The following is a 20,238-nucleotide window of genomic DNA, read 5'->3' as shown; positions in this document are numbered from 1 at the left end:
CAAGAGAACCTTTCTTTCTTTCTTTTCTTTCCTTCTTTTTTTTTTTTTTTTTTTTAAGATTTTCTTTATTTCATGTACATGGGTGCACTGTCGCTGTCTTCAGACACACCAGAAGAGGGCATCAGGTCCAATTACACATGGTTGTGAGCCACCATATGGTTTCTGGGAATTGAACTCAGGATCTCTGGGAGAGCAGTCAATGCTCTTAACCGCTGAGCCATCTCTCCAACCCGCAACTTTATTTTCTCAACTACATATGAGATATCTATTTAACAAGCCTGATGCTACAACTAAACTCCAGCCCTTCAGAAATCTCTTTCTCACTGTCATTATTCTGAGCTGTTCTACCCTTCTCTTGAGCTCTTCCAAGTGCAAGAGACCAAGAATACAGGGGTTGTCTTATCCGAAGGACCACAGTAACTAATATAGACAGTGACACCCAAGCTCTCAGTGCAAATATGGGGTCTTCCGGGTGTGGTGCCAGGGGAATGTTAGAGATCCCCCAAATCCAGACAGGAGCCGATCCGAGGTAATCACAGTAGGGCCTTTTCCTTTGAACCAGTTCAGGCCAGCACACTGTGTCCTGCAGGACAGTTTTGGTGATGAGGAGCCCCAAATATCTATTGGGGCTCACTGTATCCCCAATAAGTAAGCAGTAAGTGTGGAGGGAGTGTGCAAGCATCTAATTGGGAAGTTACTATGGCCTTTGACATCATTGGCTGGTGCTGAGAATCGTATCATAAACTTAACTTCTGCTTCCCTCTGCATTGGTGGTCCTTGGATAGGGGATGGGCTTGTAACCAGGGATGCAGGTTTGTCCGGGTGTAACCTGGAGACAAAAGTCCTGATGGGGGTTGCCTAGGGACTGGAGCTGGGCTCCATTTTTGTTGGGAGGTCACTTGGAAACTAACGGTAGGTACCAGACTGTTAGTTTGCCTGAGTTCAAGTTCTCTAAAATGGAGTCTGGATTGAGGCTTTGGCCTCTCCCAGCCATAGCGGGCTGACACTGCCACAGGTGGGGCCTGGGCCAGAAGACTTGGTTCTCCAGAGTCACCCAAGGCAAAGCTGGTACCTATCTGGCCAGTAAATGCTTTTTCTAATGTCATGGTGGGCATCTCTTGTATATGCCAAGTCCAGGAAGGAAGGGACTTTCCAAAGGAAACCTTCGAACCCAATGGTCTCCAAGGGGACCGTCGAGAGGGCTCAGAGTGTAAAGGTGCTTGGCACCAAGCTCTGCTCCCTGAGTTTGATCCATGGAAGCCACATGGTGAATGTAGAGACCTGAGTCCCCTAAGTTATCCTCTGAGCCTCATGTGGGCATCATGACACGCACAGTCCTACACATAACAATTAAATCAGTGCAATAAGAAGGAACCATGCTGGTTTCATGTAGGTTGATGTCCTTATGGAGGTGAAGGCAGACACAAGATCAAAGAGGCCTGTCATTGGGCAAGAAGAAAGGGATGCAGGAACAGGTTTTAGAAGGAGAGGGGGGAACAGAAAGGGAGAAGCAACATGGAGGGAGACTTAAATGATCCTCACCAAGCATCTCTATGTAGACACAGGTTGTTATGAATATTTCTTTAGGGATTGATTTCTATAGGCAAATTTATCTTGTCTACATGGGCAGTTTGTATCCTTATCAGTTGGATGTGAGTTAACTGTGTGGATGCACTGCACACTGAGTATTTAACACATAAACCTGGGTGTTGGGTTGCAGTCTGTTGAGTCATGACCTCACTGGGTTGTTGGGAGTGTAGGCAGAGTCCCTGACAGGAAGCTGTGCTAGGCTATGGAATGCTTGGGGCTAGCGTGGTGTGGGGCCACCCTAACACAGACCGAGGAATGGGATGTGTGTGTCAGGCGTGGTAACAGCCTGCCAAGGGGACAGTGTGTGAAAGCGGCTGACACAGAAACAGCTAGAGCACCGGAATCTGCATGGAGTGGGAAATCGCCAGAACCGGTTGTCAGCTATATTAATTATACTACAACTGTTTCCTGTTGAAGGACACAGAAACACACGTGTATAAGTTGTGTCCAATTTGCCTCCACACTTTCCAGTGGGGAATTTTCCTGTGTCCAAAACCCACGTTGTGATGAGAAGCTGACAGAAGGATTAAAGGGCAACCTGTGCAAGGACAACCATGGGCATTTTCAATATTTTATGTGTTTACACTATTGCTGTGTGGTGTGTGTGTGTGTTTGTGTGTGTGTGCCTTGTGTGTGAATCAGGGCAATCCCCAGTGGTGGTTGTGTTGGTGGGTGGAGGGAGTCAGAAGACAGCCTTGGGGAGCCAGTTCTCTCTTTCCATGTGGGTTCTGGGGGACTGAACTCAGGTGGTCGGACTTGATGGCAAGCCCTGCCACATGGGTCACCTCACCATCCTGGCCTGGGTGCCCCTGCCCTGTTTTTGGAGGTGTTGAGGAATTGAACCTGGGACCTGCAGTGTACAAGATGGGCACTCTAGTCACTGAACCACATTCCCAATGTTTAAAACACAGTCAGCAGACAAGGGTTTTCTGTTATTTCAAAATCCCATACTAAAGCTTTGGGCTAAAGATGGAATTAAAGCCTACCTATTAAAAACAGACATGGATGGAGTACAAGAAACACTTTGGTGGGCTGGAGAGATGGCTCAGTGGTTAAGAAAACTGACTGCTCTTCCAGAGGTCCTGAGTTCAAATCCCAGCAACCACATGGTGGCTCTCAACCATCTGTAATGCGATCTGATGCCTCTTCTGTGTGTCTGAAGACAGCCACACTGTACTTATATAGAATAAATAAATAAATCTTTAAAAATAAGGAAAGAAAACAAACAAACAAACAAACACTTTGGCAGCACAGCCAACTGATCTGAGGACCTAATCTAGGAGAACCAGGCCTGAAGTGGAAATTTCTGGTTTCTTTGGAGACTCGGTTGTGTCGTGTAATGTTTTTCTCGAAACTGTCTCATGAGAGGATGTTTTTTTCTGAAGCAGACATGTGGTGTTTTCTGGAAGCTGCCTGGAAGAGGGGCATGGGGTGTTTTGCTAGAGGTTGAGAGATGTCCTCTTAAGAGAACTCGTGGTGTTGGGAAAGGGTCTAGATATAACCCAACAGACCAGGGACGACACTGTGTGGCTTTGGTTCCCCTTGCCACTCTTCGTGGGTCTTCGTTGGGCTTTGCTGAAGCCGCTCTTCACTGACGATGCTGATGCCTTCTTCGCCGATTGTTTGCCATGACTTTGTAGAGAGAAACAAACCAAGGAACTTCTGGTGGTGTCCTGGCAGCTTCATCCTGCTTCTGCACACTCAGGCCGATGGGTAGAGCCTCAAAGTTGCTTCTGGAGTGAACTGCCAATGCTGACCCGTGTGAGCTCAGTGCTGGTATCCTGACGACGCAGATTGGATTCACCCCAAAGAACTATTTCTAGACAGGTGCACATCTTCCTTTGCCTGTTAACCTTTCCTCTCTTCTACCTCTGGGTGGGTGGTGGGCTAGAGGAGAGGTTAAGACATTTAAGTAAGCTTATTAAAGTAGGTTTTGAAAAATCTAAGTCCACACAGGGCATCTGGAAGGATCCATGTGCCAGTTATGTTACCAATCCTTGCTTGGTGCTGGAGGACATCGGACTGAACACTGTGGGGACAGATTGGGACTCTTGGACTTGTGACCTTGAGGAACCCAGGGCTTCTCCTGTACAGACCGTCTCTGAAGGGTATTTGGGTGGCTCAGGCCTGAGTGCGGCCCTGTTCTGCAGAGAAAAGAATCACAGAGAGCCAAGGCATAAAAATACGCTGAGTAAATTCGTGGAGCTGGAGAGGTTGTTCAGAGGTGAAGAATGCTTACTGCTGTTCCACAGGACCTGGGTTCAGTTCCCAGCTCTCACCGACTTGTAACTCCAGCCTCAGAGGGGATAGAGCGCCCTCTGCTGGCCGCCTGGGGTGCTCCATGCTCGTGGTGCACAGACATATCGTGGAGACAAAATACCCTTTTACATAAAAATATTTTTTAAAAGAACAAAAAAGAAATGAAGAAAAATAAGGTTTCTTTAAAGAAAGAGATCCTTGAACAATACTGGGGACATTACCGCATGGAGGAACACCTACCAACCCTACTGCAGGGCTCTATGGTCCCCTGCACTAGGTTTATCCACTGGTCTTAGGATTGAGCAACGGAAGGGAAAAATCGACACAACTCCCCCTACAGAGTGGCCCCTGATGCTACTCGTCTATGCAGCCTGTGTGTTCGCCCAATTATGCTGTTTGTGCTATGTCTTGTAGCTCAGGGTGACCTTGAATTCTCTCTTTAAGATTTATTTATTATGTACACGTTTTGTCTGCACATATGCCTGCCCGCCAGCAGAGGGAGCCAGACCTTATTCTAGAGGATTGTGAGTTACCACGGGATTTCTGAGACTTCAACTCAGGACCTGTGAAGAGTGGTCAGTGTTCTCAACCTCTGAGTACTCTCTCCTGTCCTGACCTTGAATTCTCCATCCTCCTGCCTCACCTCTGCATGCCAAGTGTCGGGTGTGTATGTGGGGGCGGGGGGCCTGCACGCGCGTGGGTGCGTTCGTGCGTCTGTCTTTATGTGTGTGTGTGAGGGTGTGTGTGTGTGTGTGTGTGTGTGTGTGTGTGTGTGTTCAGGGGAGGAGCCAGAGGTGCAATCTGTGTTTCAGCCCGAAGATCATAAGGATCCGTGAAAACCGCAAAACAGAGGATTTGGGGCTGAAGGGGAAATTCCTGGCTGCTTCTGTATGAAGAGCCTTCCCCAGCTTTCAAAGCTCACAGCCACTTAGGTGATCAGAACCTGGACAGGCTCCTACTCGTGTGTTCTGCTGCCGCCTGGCGGCCATAAGCGGCATCGCAGCTCCCAAGGGTCCTGTGCCAAAAGTCCCTCCAGACTGCAGGAACTGCTTGCCGGTCTGCAGCTTCACGCGCCCTCTGGGTCACACTGAACAAGGGCCACACTAAGGAACCGGATATCCCCTGCACCGTCCCCACATCGAGGCGTTAGTTTCTCTTTCTTTTGTTGTTGCTGTCGCCCGGGATATGAGCTCCCCACCTCCTGACCCTGTCCTCACTGAGCTGCACACCAGCTGAGTTTGATGGGACCCACTCCACGAAAGGGTTCCGGGATTCTTTAGGATTAAATGCCTTTAATCCCAGCCCTCAGGAGGGCGGATCCCTGCATTGTTCCACCACATAGCAAGTTCCAGAACACCCAGGGCTATGATGAGAACCCAGGAGCCTGGGAGCCCCAGGACTGGCACCTGGAGGGGGTGGTGGAGTAGGTGGGAAAGTTGTGACAAGTGAGAAAGCCGCATGGTTTCCCAAGGCTGGGTCTCCTCGAGCTTAGGGCCCCCCAGCCTGGTGCAGCCAAGGCCCTGGGGTGTATGGGGTAAAGGAAAGAACCTCAAATTACCTTTTCTTACCCTGACATCATCTTTCACCTGAAATCCCCCCCCTCCGCTGTAAACAGAACATGGGGACTGCTTCCTGCCCCTGACCTATGACCCAGCCCTTTACTTTCAGGTTGGGGTCCAGGCTGGCCTTAGCCTTATTCTGTAAGTGGAGTAACCTTTCCCGCCAGCGCCTCGGGCTCCCAATTAACCAGGATTGCAGGTGGCAAACCAGCCTGGCTTTTGTTTTGAGGATTTTATATTTTGCTCACAATTAGGTTTTCTATGTACAATAATGAAATATTCTGTGACATGGGCCTGTCAGTGGTTAGGAGCTGAACATTTCTTGTCTGGGCTTTTCTGGCTGTCATAGGAAGGCAGTGTCTGGTCAGGTTCTCTCCTTTACTTGGTCTGGGTGAGTGGCCATGGTTTTCAGAGGACCTCCCTGGTCAACTCTGAGCTTTATGATTTTTGATGCAATCTACAACCTTTTGTGTCCTGCGGGAATAAAAACAAATCAGCATCCCCAACCCCATAGATTTGCTGACTTCCATTCTGATGTTAACACATCCTTGTAGTATATAGGGTGATTTAATTCCACAGTTTTCCCCTTGTACCAGTGTCTCTCGGCAACTCTTGTTCCTCTCTGGTTAATGTTCAGAAAATCCAAAGTTAACGGAGCACAATCTATTCTACCCCTGGGGCCTTTATTCTTTCATTTTGTTTTTATAGCTGTGTTCTTTAAGGTGTGATTGGGTCTTTTCTACCACTGTTTGCCCTGCAGGATTGTGTGGTGTAGCTGTAATGTGCTTTGTAATGAGGGCAGAATTGCTGCATCTTACTGGAGACCTACGCAGGGGAATTTTCAGTCCTAATTTGTACAGGTATTGCAAGAAGAGCTCTTCCTTCCAGTAAATGTATAATTGCAGAATCAGTCTTTTCAGAACTCAGAGCAGTTGCCTATTGAAGGCCTGAGTATGTGTCAATGGTATTGTATATAAACTTTCCTTTTCCAAAACTGAAACACATAGACTTGCCAGATTTCTATTTGTTTATTTGTTTGTTTGGTTGGTTTTGGTTCCCTTAAAGTTCCTCCCAGTGTGTAAAGGAGTTTGGTTACTACGAAAAACAAGAAGGACATATTTTTATAAATTCCTTTTCTCTTTGCCTGGTGATAGAATTTTTTTCTTTAACATATTACTGTTTTGGTTGGGGATTTAGCTCAGTGATAGAGCACTTGCCTAGCAAGCACAAGGCCCTGGGTTCGGTCCTCAGCTCCGAAAAAAAATTACTGTTAACCTAGTGTTTTCACAATTATCTGAGGCTTGTAACACATTTCCTGTTACTAATTCATCAATTTCAGTTCCTTCTGCTAGTGGACCTGGGAAGCCTGTGAGAGACTGAATTACGGGTGATATATAAGACACAGTTTCTATTTCTGACCGCCTGTTGCAGTTGCATAAGTAACAAAGTTAATTCTGAATTTCCCAGGATGAATTCAGTTGCTATGAGCGGAATAACTCTTTCTACATATTGAGACTCAGTAATTACATCGAGACATTCAGGAAAATCTAATATTACCACAAGGCTTGCCCAGGACTCTGAGTTTTGAGCTGAAGCATAGGGGCTTTGAATTACTTTGCTTCCCCCCCCCTCCTGATTTATCAGTGGCCATTCGCAACTTTCTGTTTTGTCATAACCTTGTGGATTATCTCCATTAGCAGACATATGCTGTATTACTACTTGCAATGCTGTTGGTCATTTTGTGACCTAGGACTGCTTGTCCTCAGAAGGTGCTGTGCTTTATCCCTGTCTCCTGAAAATGGCTGTCTCCTCTGACCTTCCTTCAGTTTCCCACTTTTACCTGACCGCCCTCTGACCCCGTTCCTTCCCCTCTTTCTCCCTAGGTGAAACTCCGTCTCTCTGCTTCAGTCACTGGGAATGAGCCTAGTTCTCCCTTTTCTGTGTTTGACAATTTTCAAGCTTTTCCGCCTCTATGCTAATTTCTCTAGCTGCACAGCCAACTCTGCTACTTCTCAGAAGAGAGAGAACCCTGCTGTTTTCCTTTTTCCCTCCATGTTTTCAGTCACAAGCTTCTTCATTTCTTCCCGTATTATTCCCAGTTCCTCAGTCACGTCTTTCCTCCTTTTTATAAACAGTAGCCCCAAATATGAGGGAGAGTGGAAAAGAAAACTGTTGGGGAAATCCATGCAGGACATGGCCCAAGAAAAGCTTCAGCAAACACATTGTTGACTTTTCGAAACAAAGTATCCATTCCTTTTCCCCTGCCTTTTGTTCTAAGGTACTTGAAATAAACCCGCCCATTCTGCAGTGCCCCACATTTGGCACCACTTGTAAAATGTGCATTTTATTTTCAAACAATGATCAGTTCTGTACACCCTAAGCTGTTAGCTGCAAATCCCATCAAAGGTGCAGCAAATCGCTTCTTTCTGCCCCAGCCTGCAGTGATATGCCCCGACAGGAGCTGACAAAACTGCTGCTCCTGTCCTAATGGGAGAGGCCATGGCATCCCCTCAGCCTGCCAACGTCCCAGGAGCTGTCCATGGTTGGGCATCGCCTTTCCTGCCTCAGCCTACTGCTGTCAGGAGGAGCTATTCACAATGGTGACACTTTTCCTGCCTCATCTACAGTCTTGGTACCATACCACCTAAGGAACTGTCCCATAGGAGCTGCATCTCCATAGCGACAGCACCTCCTCTCCGGCCTTGCCCAGCAGCTCCACAGAGATGGTGCTGTAATGTTATATTTTTCTCAGCCCTACTTTAATGTGGTCTCTTAAATGCTTTAACCTCCCTTTAAGCCCACAACCCACCTAAGGAAGTGGAAAAGAAAGGGTATTAGGATACGGGGATATGGACCTGTTTAGGAATTGATCTTTGGAGCAAGTTTCCTCTGTGTTATCAGGAAATCAGCAGTTAAGTTCACAGGTCGGTTCATTAGTGTCCGGATAGCAGCCATGGTAGCGCTACCTTGCAGAAACAGCTAGACCTCAGACAAATTGGCATGGGTCAGCAGGAGGGATTGGGATCAGCAGAGACACCAGGAGAAGTTCCTTAGCAAACTTCTGTCAGGGAAGAGCAGATCAGTGAAGACAGGAGACCAAGAAGCATTACAAAGAGAGCTATGCAAGCAATCCAAGCTTCCTGTCACTGTCCATTGGGTCCCATTTATACTCCCTCCAAACTTCGCATGTCCTCCATAAGTCTTGCCTCACCAAGTGTCTTGCCTTAGCCTGTGAGTTTATCTTAGCCAAACTTCACATAAGTCGGTATGATTCACAGATTGACGTCACTCTGCCAATCAGCCCAGTCCACGGAAGCAGCAGGGAGCCGCCAGCACACCACCAGGACATTTCTGGTGCATTTCTCTCTATGGAATCAGAACTAGTGGAGCTCCACAAAGCAATGTAAGTGAACCAACCCCTGTATGTTGGAATCAAATAACCCTACATCCTGGGTCCTTTCATGTCCTTGCTTTAGCAGAAAGTTCTTTCACTTGTGTCTGCTTCAGGAGAACACTCCTTCACATGTTTGCCTCAGCAAAATACCATCCACACAACTGACTTTCAAAGGAAACCAAAAGTTTGAGCTTCATGGCACAGCAGAAAAGCTGTCCACAGCTGAGAAGAACTTCCCACTGGAGGGAAGATGCTGGATGGGGATGGTACCTGGACATTCCTTGCTGGTCATTGTTTGTCCTGACTTCACAGAAAGAAATGGTGGTCTGGAGGCTTCGTGCCAATTCTGTGGACTCGGGCAAATTGGCAGATTGGAGCCCAAAATTTAGATATGTTAACTGATACAGACACACATGGAGTTGGCTGAGACAGATTCATGTAGGGTTTTGCTAAGACAGACTCACATGGTGTTTTCCTGAGCTGTGGAAGGACTCAGAAATTTTGGAGGGAGTGTAACAGGACGCCATGGACAGTGATGGCTGGCTTGCATACCTGGCTGTGCAATGCTTCATTGGTGTCTCGCCCACCTCGTCCGGCAAGGAAGACACAACACCGTCGGATCCTTGTCAACGGCCTTTATTGAAGGACACCTTCATTGCTGATACGGGGACCCCAAGCGGCAAAAGCGCTCGCCTTATATACACAACAGTATGCTAATAATCCTTCAGGGATTGGCGGGTCACAGGTCACCCCACTGTCATCCCACTATCACCCCACTACTTGTCCTTCAGGGATTGGCGGAGAATGAATCAACTCACTAGCATGGTACCGCCCCCTCATTAGCATATTACTGGCCAACTGACACCAGGTGCAAAACCTGCGCATGTGCAGTACCGTTGTTCACCACAGGAGGGCGCCCTACATCTCCCCCTTTTTTGTTTAAAAAAATGACTGGTCTAGATCTGGGTGTCACGTCAATCTTGTCATTGCTCCTGTCTTAGGTCGTTCTAATCCTAACTCGGACTTACCCGTCATAGGGTTATCCTATCGCAACCGGGCCCCATGTCTTTTTTTTTTCTTTTCTTTCCTTTTTTTTGGAGCTGGGGACCGAACCCAGGGCCTTGCGCTTGCTAGGCAAGCGCTCTACCACGGAGCTAAATCCCCAACCCTGGGCCCCATGTCTTAGGTTGGTCCGAGCTCGAGGAAAGTTGCCCGTCTCTGGATACAATGACTCCACATGACAGTAACAAAAATGATCTAGGGCGAACTCTTAATCTTTCAAAGAGGCCAGCCATATGTTGGGAGAAGCACCCATATTAATGGTGGTCATAGCCTGGTAAACAACCACTTTGTGTCTGGCATGTTCCCTTTTTAAACGGCCAATAAGGCAGAGACCTACTCCGCATCCCAGGAGGACAATAGCTCCCCAGGCAAACATGCCCGCCCACTCCCTAAAAAGGGAGAAAGCATTGGTAATCCATGAGGTCAAATCTTCAACTGTGATGGGGTCCAACCTAGTGCTGTTGAAGACAGCAATCTGCATCAGCAATTGTCTTGATAGTTGCTCTGTTTTCATGGACCAGTTTCCTTTCAGATAATTCGAGATTTCTTTGCTCTGTTGAGAATGCTGAGAAAAGTTAGCTCGCAAAGGAGTAATGCATAAACTCTAAAGGAGGAAATGCAGGACAGCTGTGTCATATGACACAGTGCTTCAATTTGTTCTTGAACTAAATCTATCCTTTGATTATCTAATAGAAAGCCAGATGCCAAATGGGTACATTGCTCACATTAGAGCTTATATTATATTGAATATTGAAATGTGGCTCTACGCAACCAAATGCAGGGCAGGGAAGAGTTCTTAACAGTAAAACATAAGGTATGCGACAGAGAAAAGTTAATGGCGGCATACCGTTGGGGCATTTCTCCATTTGGCACTATACAGGGAACATCACACAAACAGGAGGTGGAGAAAAAAGTTTGGCAAAACAGTAGAATGCTATGAACTGGCATGGGTACTGGCCAGGATCTGGCAACAGCCCACAAGATGAGTGAATCAACCTGGATTACCATTCCCAGTAATAGTAGGGTTCGTAGTCTCATCTTCAGGAAGAGCAGAAGACAATCTTCGAGTCAAGCGCTCAGGTACCCATATTGGATTTTCTTGATTCTGCGGAAAAACACAGACAGCTCCCCTAGATCTCGAAATCACAGGATCTAGGCCACGCCACTCATCAGTTAAGACATCCTTCCACTTTACTTCTGCATTAGTTATAGGTGTAGTAGCAGCATGGCGATCCTCGGCAGAGCGGCCATGCGCATCCAAAATTAAGAAATTTAGAGTAAAAAGAGCCAAAGAAAGTTGTTCTTTTGGTGTTCGGCCGCTGGCAATTCCCTCTTTTTGTTTTTGTATAAGCTCTTTTAAGGTACGATGTACTCTTTCCACAATTCCTTGACCTTGGGGATTGTATGGCAATCCTGTAGTATGTTTGACCTGCATTGTTTGGCAAAATGCCTGAAAGGACTTAGCAGTGTAGGCAGGCCCCGTTGTCCGTCTTGAGACTATCAGGCTTTCGGCTGCCCACGCCTCTAAGCAATGACTAATGGCATTAGGAGCTTTTTCACCAGTCATCAGAGTAGCGTGTATAATACCGGAACAGGTATCAACAGAAACATGAGCATATTTTAAATTTCCAAATTGAGATATGTGTGTGACATCCATCTGCCAAAGTTTTAGCGGGATCAGACCACGAGGGTTAATCCCCACATGAGGAGGGTGGTGAAATTGAACACAATTCTGGCAACTTAACACCACATCATGAGCTACAGCTCTAGAGATTTTTAATTTTTGTTGAAGAGTAAAGGCAGGAACATGAAACTTTTGATGAAATTCTCTAGCGAGATCAACTGGAGCTGCATGAAAAATAAACTCTCTACGAGTACTAGCATCCACCAGGGCGTTATTACTGGTCATGGGACCAGGCAAATTAGTATGGACTCGAATATGTTGTATAAAAAATTTATTTTTTCTGGTCCAAATCAAATTTTGCAATTCTAAAAGAATTTGACATACGGTACTACTCGACCGAATTGGCCCTGCAATTTCAAGTGAGCGCACCACATTAACTACATAAGCAGAGTCAGAAATTAAATTAAAAGAATCATGAAATCTTTTGAAAACTTCCAATACAATTTTACATTCTGTAACTTGGGGGGTGCCTGGACTGTATTGAATTAATACTGGTTCTTGAGAATCAACCATATAGGCACCTACACCTGTTTTGGAGCCATCTGTATAAATATCTAACGCTCCCAACAAAGACTCTGAGGCAGTGACCTTTGGAAAAATCACTGGATGTTCAGTAAAAAATTGTAGCAAAGGATCCTTAGGATAATGATTGTCAAACTCTCCATCAAAACTACAGCGTAATATGGCCCAATCATCTATCAAGGCACACAATGTTTCTATTTGAGCTGTTGTATATGGTATAATAATTTTCTTGGGTAAAATACCAAAATGCTGAATACAAGATTTAACGCCTAACACAGCAAGCTGTGCAACAGCAGAAGGGTAATATTCAAGGGTCTTATTAATCCTATCTCTTTCCACACCTCTGGGCAAAAGGAAGTAGCTTTTGTAGGCTTCACCAGGCTTTTATGTTGAGGGTTATACAGAGGTGCTGTTGGTATAACTGCTTTCTTGCCTAATTGTCTGCCTCGTTGCCATGTGCACTAGCATGTGGCCAGTCTGGATCATATCTCTCTCTCTCACACTGAGCAGCCTCTTCCTCGAGATCAGCCTCATCATCCCAAAATCCAGTCTCCAAAACACCGAGTCTATCCTTCATCCCAATTTAGACATGTTTCCCTAGATTGGCTCATGCGACATGTTGTCTAGAATGACTCCATCCAAATTTATCAGTTTTATGTCAACTTTCTGTTACCAATGTTACATTTTTTTAACCATATCCAACAACTTAAAAGCCAATAGTCCATAAACAAGGCATGTAGAGAATATTTATACATTTAAAACCAATCAGAGGGGCTGGGGATTTAGCTCAGTGGTAGAGTGCTTACCTAGGAAGCGCAAGGCCATGGGTTCGGTCCCCAGCTCCGAAAAAAAGAACCAAAAAAAAAAAAAAACAATCAGAAACAAAATTGACGTGGCTACACATACCTTAGCTACAGGTGCAAGGCTCCAAGGGCCGATTGAAACTGCTTTTTTAAGAGAAGCACCTTGTCACCTGCTAAATCTCCCTGAGACCAGGAATCCAAGCAGGCACACTCTATACAATTCTCAAGACAAAAGTTTATCTTTTTGTTTGATTCTCCTGAATAAAATTTTCAGGCTGTCTACCTCTATCAAATCTGATCAGTATGACTCTGTGAGGTTTCCAGAGCCTAATCACATACCTAGCAATAGCCTCAACTTGAGCCACAACAAAAGCTGCACTGACCCCATTTTTTATGTCTGCCTTCTCTCTGTTCCTTTTATCTCCTTTTCTTTTCTTTTTTTCTTTGGAGACCTTTTTTCCCTCTGACATACTTTCTTGTTGTTCTGCAAGGACCCTCTTGACCTGTCCTAACGGCTCTAATGGCTTCCTCACATGGTTTATCCTCTAAGCAGGCAGGAACCATTCGCCAAAGAGGTTTTGGTCCGGGCTTAAGCTTGCTGTCTGTGGCTTCTTTATCCCACACAAAGAAAAAAAGAAACAAAATTACAAGCCCTACCCACAAAGGATTAATTGGAAACAACATTGCCGTAGTTCCCAAACCTTTCCACCTCTATACCAAGGCTTTCAACTTCACAAACCTCTCGGCCTCTATACCAAGGCTTTCAACTTCTCTGCTTACCTCCAGAGAACTTTATTCATCGTCTCTGCTTACCTCCAGAGAAACTTATCTTCCCTTATCTGGGAATTTTCCGACGTCGCCATCCTGAATCTGAAGACTTCTGGATCCACGAGAATATTCTCAGGTGCCCGTACGGGGCCACCAGTTGTCGCGCTCACCTAGTCCGGCAAGGAAGACGCAACACCGTCGGATCCTTGTTAACAGCCTTTATTGCAGGACCACCTTCATTGCTGATACGGGGACCTCAAGCGGCAAAAGCGCTCGCCTTATATACACAACAGTATGCTTCAGGGATTGGCGGGGCACAGGTCACCCCACTATCACCCCACTGTCATCCCACTATCATCCCACTACTTGTCCTCGAGGAATTGGCGGAGAATGAATCACCTCACTAGCATGGTTCTGCCCCTCATTAGCATATTACTGGCGAACTGACACCAGGTGCAAAACCTGTGCATGCGCAGTACTGTTGTTCACCACAGGAGGGCACCCTACAATTGGTCTCAAGTATTTGTCTTCACTGTTACCTCAGTCTTTAAGGATGGCCGTCTTCAGCTGGCCCCATTCTCCCACCACTGGCACTGCCACTCTGCAGTTCCCTTAGGTCTCCTGGGCCAAGGTGCTCCCTACCTGCCCTTTGTTCACCTTCCCTTCAGAGCTGCCTCTCCCGCAGCTCCTCTAGACCCTTGTGGTTTTCAGGGCCATGCTGGGCTACTGTGACTCTTCCTGCCCTCTCCTACCCTCTCATGTTAGAGACGCCTGTAACTTGCAACTCTAACCCTGCAACTCCTCTAGGCCCTCACGGCTTCTGAGACTCCATTCCCAACCCTTTCTTATGAATAAGATCGTTTATGAGAGCTTGGTTCTCATTCCACTTCTGGCTTCTACAAAAGTCCTGGCACCAGGCACCGGGACTCTTAGGTGTGGCCAGGCTGCTGAGTTGTGGTGATGACCCACTGAACAGTTTGGTCCTCATTTTCTTCTCCCTGAGTCTGGGGCGCCCATGGCTCCAGGCTGCAGTGACGTTCTGCTTCCCCTCTCTCACCCAGGGCAGCAGGATCTTTCCCACCCTCTTGTTCTCTTGGGAGGCCTCTTAGAATCCTCCACCCTGTGCATCTGAAACCAAACCTGAAGATCCCTAAGTTTATTCACCTGTCCATGCAACATTGGCCTCAGTGTCCCTTAGATAAACAACATGAATGGCCACTCGATGGCACCCACGATCCTCAGTGTTCCTTATTGACATGGTGGGGAGCACAGTAGCAGACAGACAGACAGACAAGATGCAGGAGACACAGCTGAGGGTTTGCATCCAGATCCGCGGGCAGCTGGAAGAGCCAGACCCTGGGCCTGGCCTGAGCATTTGAAACTCCTCAGCCACCTCAGTGGCGCAGTCCCTCCCACAAGGCCACACTTCCTGACAGTGCCCAACCCTGGGGACCAAGCACTCACATCTATGAGCCTGGGGGGCCATTCTCATTAAAGCACACATTTCTGTTCACCACAGGGCAGACCAGTGCTTCCTGGCCTTGCTGGGTCTGTGTATTAGCCGTGTCTCAAGAGTAACAGAACGTATAGAATGAACATTTATATGTTATATATAATATAATGTATTTGATGCATGATAATGTCTTATAGTGTGTGGTCCAGATAACTCAGCAATGGCTGACGATGAATAGAAACTCCAAGAATTCAGTAGATGCTCAGTGCACAAGGCTGGACGCCTCAGCTGCCCTTCAGTGTAAGCTACCACCCCAAAGACGTAGGCGCTCAAGTCAGTGAAGAAGGAACTTCCCAGCAGGGCAGAGCAGCAGGCAAAGAGCAAAGGCTTCCTTCATCCGTGTCCTTATGTAGCGTCCACCGGAAGGTGTGGTCCACTTTAGGGTGGGGGTCTCCATCTCAGATACTCTGGATTAAAATGTATCTCCTACCACAGAAATCCATATAGAAGTTGATTTTTCACACTTCAAACTGAGCAAATCCTGTCACAGATGTTCCCTCCATGTTGGGGTTAACTCCAGATGCAGTCCAGTTGGCATGTAAGCCTGGCCACCACACGTCCACCTCTTGTCAGCTTTGTTAGCACAACTGTCATTGTGCACCGTGTAAAGATTACCTTTGTGTCACTCAAATGACGATTTCTCGCTTCTGCACATCTGGTTTTAAACTGGGTTTGGCACTGGAATGCTTACTGTAAGAACGTCCTGTCTGGAGTGTGTGCAAACATTGCTCCCCGTCTGTTTTCTGCTTTGTCAATAAAGCTGATCAGCCAAGAACTGAGCAGTGGAGAGAACAGGGTGGTACTTCTGATTCCATGGAGGGGAGGAGAGAAAGGGAGAGGGGGATTTCAGCCATGAGGAGAGGTGGAGAAGCCACCCTGAGAAAAGAGCTGAGCCTCAGATAGAGCCACATCTACACTACAGTGACAGCATCAAGGGAGACTAGGCTGGGAGGAAGCTGGGTGAGCTTAGAGGATTAAGATAGAACAGTAGGGGTTGGGGATTTAGCTCAGTGGTAGAAAGCTTGCCTAGGAAGGCCCTGGGTTGGGTCCCAGCTCTGAAAAAAAGAACCAAAGGAAAAAAACAAACAAACAAACAAACAAACAAACAAACAAACAAAAAAACAGAACAGTAATGCCCAGTGATCGTGCTTTAAAGCGAATTGAACAAACCATAGTCTCTCTGTGTAAATTACTGGGAGCAAGCTGGGTCAGAGGAAAAAACACCACTTACTTTAATGATATACAACTGGACACACAGTCACATCTCCCTGTGTGATGGGGAACTTCCAAACGAAACCAATAACCATGTCATAATAATGAGGAAACATGAGATAACTGTCCCGTGTGACATCACAAAGGCCGTGTAAATTTAGAAAGAGTGGCAATGTCCCTTGAGGGTCATTCTTGTTCTATCTCAAATTCAAATGCTATAGCCATTTATAATTCTCTCAATTGGTGCTACATTGTATGATACACAGATAACACAAATATCTGTACAAAGACATTCTGAAGCAAACAGCACAGAAATGCTGGTGTAACTTCTAATCGCATTTCTGCAACAGGTGCCAACACTGCCTGGTGTTTATAGCCCTGACCTCGTGTGTTCTACCCAGCCTCTTCAGGTCAAGAAATAAGGACTCTGAGACGTATATGCTTAAGGCCTTGGTCAAACACCTTTGGCTGCTGTCCGGCTAGCTCAGACTCTATAATCCCATTCATTTGACGCTATTTTCTGCCAGGTGGGTAATTACCACACCTCAGCTTCATGTGCTGTCCTCTACAGTGTCCCTAAGCAAATCTCCCTCTCTCCTGACTGGTATTTATGACGATCTTCCTCGACTGTGCATTTGACATTTCATTTCTTTTTTTTTAAGATTTATTTATATATTATATATACATACACTGTTGCTGTCTTCAGACACACCAGAAGAGGGCATTGGATCCTATTACAAATGGTTGTGAGCCACCATGTGGTTGCTGGGAATTGAACTCAGGACCTCTGGAAGAGCAGTCAGGTGCTCTTAACCGCTGAGCCATCTCTCCAGCCCCGACATTTCATTTCTTCTTACACGCACCTCAGCAGGTCTTTTCTCTTTGTTGGGAGCAGTGGCCATACCTCCATTCCTTTATCATACTGCCTGGATTACCCTGCTCACCTAAAGCACCTTCTGAAGGATGAGATACAAAGCCTATGTCCCATAGCCAAGGAGAGCTGAGGGCAGGATTCTGGTCAGAGGGAGGAACTCTGGGAAGAGAGAAGCATGGGGGATTCGCCACCCAGACTCAGAGGGGTCGGGATGTGTGAATCTGAGGAGAGGTGAGCAGCCACATGGCAGAACTTAGGATGGTGTAAATGGGATAACTGAGTTAGGAGAAGCTGGGACAGGCCCAGCATGAAGCCTAGGCATCCATAAATAAATGTAAGTCTGCCGTCATTGTGCAGAGCACGGACAGGCAGGCAGGAATGCCCCACAGAAGCAGCAGGAGCTGGAGCAGGAGCAAGAGCAAGCAGACAAAGAGCAAGCGATTCCTTCCATGTCTACACTGAGGCCTCCAGCAGAAGGTGTGGCCAGATTAGAAACAGGGAGGGACTCCACTCAAATACTCAGGATTACAGGTGTCTTTTCCTCCATCATAGGAAAGGGTCAGAAACTGATCTTCCCACTTCCCCTTAAGCAAAACCACCTCACAGATGTTGTCCTCCATTTTGGGGTTTTAGTTAACCCCGCATGTAGCTGACATCAAACAATCAACATCATAGTCCAGGTCAGAGTCTGCAACTACTCTGGGGCTTTGCAGCTCCTCTGAGCACTCAGGGCTCTGCCTCCTGCCTCCCCTCTTACAGGGCGTTTTCTTCCCACGGCTGGAAAAGCATGTAAAGTTCTTCTGGATGTAAGTGTGATGAGAGCAGGGCAGCATGAGACCTGAGAGCCCTGGAGAAGCACAGACAGCAAGGAAGCCATGGGCAGCTCAGCCAGCCTGGGTCCCCTTTACCCTCAGCTCCTTGGGCTCAGACTCAGTCCTCTCTGTTTCTTCCACCAGGGGGCGCCATTGGCCAAGAATGGGAAGCTTCTCCTCCATCTTCAACAGGTGAGACCTGGAGGGTCAGCTGTGGGAGGGAAGATGGGGGAAGGGGACACCTTTCTCTGAGGAACATTCTGGGTGTTTGGATGTTCTGGTCTCTTATAAATTAGTATCCAACCATCTGAGTGGAATTTATCCTGTTCATGGGGAATCAAAACTGACATCTGCTCAATTACAAAGATCAGCACACCCTGTGTCTTCTCCCTGGGATGAGGCTGTGACCCACTGTGCACAGTAGGTCCATACAGTGAAAGATCTTTTGTATTTTTAATTTTATCCTGTTCTGAAAATTGTCATTTCAATACACTATTTCAACCATCTCAGACTTCCTGTTACAGAGCTCTCTTCATTGGCTGGTGGTCCACTGTTGTCTGAACAGCACTGTGCCCTCCGCCCCTGGCCTCACACTCTCGATGTGTAGAAGAAAGACAGGCAGGATTATTAAAATCATATTTTTTCATATTTATTTTCATGACCTGTCCTCTTTGTGCATATAAATATGTAGGTGCACAACCATTGATCCCTTGGAACTGAAGTCACAGATGGTGGAAGCCACCGTGTGCTGTGGGAACTCAACCTGGATCCTCTGCTCCAGCAACAAGTGCTCCTGGCTGCTGAGCCATCTCCCCAGCCACCATTGGAATGTTTGCCTCAGGAACCACACAGCTGCCTCACAGCTGCTGGCTGACGCCTTAGAGAAACCAGAGGCCAAGGACGAGACAGGGTCAGTGCAGAGCTCAGGAGGGAGGGGAGCTGGGCAGGGATGTGGTGAGACCTGAGGGACAGAGACACAGAGGGGCTGAGCAGGAGGAGACGGAGACAAAGGGGGACACCCAACTCAGCAGAGTGCCCTGTGTGAGGGCATTTCCCTCAGCCTGCACTGGACACATCTTCAGAACCCTGCTGGCCTCTTACACTTCACAGTGACTGCTGTGCTGGTTTGAATGACAACAGCCACACAGGCTCATGGGAATGATTCCTTCAAATCCAGCTGAGGCCATGTTCAGAGAGGATTGGGAGGTGTGGCCTTGATGGAGGATGTGTGCCACTGGTGTGTGCACTGAGGTTTTAAAAGACTTTCACTGGGCTGGAGAGATGGCTCAGTGGTTAAGAGCAATGACTGCTCCTGAGTTCAAATCCCAGCAAACATATGGTGCCTCGCAAACCTCTGTAATGAGATCTGATGCCCTCTTATGGTGTCTGAAGACAGGTACAGTGTACTTCATGAATAAATTATATATATTATATATAATAATATTTTATATTACATATATTATATATATAAATTTTTAAAAAATCGACTTTCACTATTGCCAGTGTCTCAGTCTGTTACTTGCAAATCAAGTCGGGAGCTCTCAGCTGTTCCCCCCCACACCTCTCCTCTGCCATCATGGACTCAAATCCTCTGAAACTACATAACAGATTAAACATATTCTTTTATAAGATACCTTGGTCGTAGTGTCTTATCACAGAAATGAAAACTAACTAGAGCTAATGTGCTGACACAGGCCATCAATCCTGTTGTGGTTGATTGAATAGGTGGCCCACTCAGGCTCATGTGTTTGGATGCTTGGCCCACAAAGAGTGGCACTATTAGGAGGTGTGGGCTTGTGGCAGTAGGCGTGGCCTTGCTGGAGGATGTGTGTCACTGAGAGGAAGGGATTTGAGGTCTCTGTGCTCATGCTCTCCCCAGTGTGGAATGAGAGCCTCTTCCTGGCTGCCTTTGGATCCAGGTGTAGAGGTCTGAGCTCCTTCAACACCATGTCTGCCTGCAGCTGCCATGCTTCTTGTTATAAACTAAACCCTTGAAACTGTTACCCAGCCACTATTGAATGTTTCTTTTTAGAAGTGTTGCCTTGGTCATGGTGTTTCTACACAACAATGAAAGGGAAACTGTGACACCCAGCCCTCAGGATGCAAAGGCCATGTATCTCTGGGAGGTCAAGGCCAGCTTGGTCTACATAGTGATTTACAGGTCAGCCAGAGCAGTGCAGACAGAT

General features: G+C 46.9%; 1 pseudogene; it reads left to right on the top strand.

Annotated features, from left to right (window-relative positions):
* LOC224733l-7 (LOC224733l-7 pseudogene) lies at window positions 17,998–18,303 on the top strand (annotated as a pseudogene).

Source organism: Rattus norvegicus, chromosome 20 (genome assembly GCF_036323735.1).
Source record: "Rattus norvegicus strain BN/NHsdMcwi chromosome 20, GRCr8, whole genome shotgun sequence".
Taxonomy (NCBI): Eukaryota; Metazoa; Chordata; class Mammalia; order Rodentia; family Muridae; genus Rattus; species Rattus norvegicus.
Note: the sequence above shows the minus strand (reverse complement) of the source record. Positions and strands in the feature narration are given on the sequence as shown.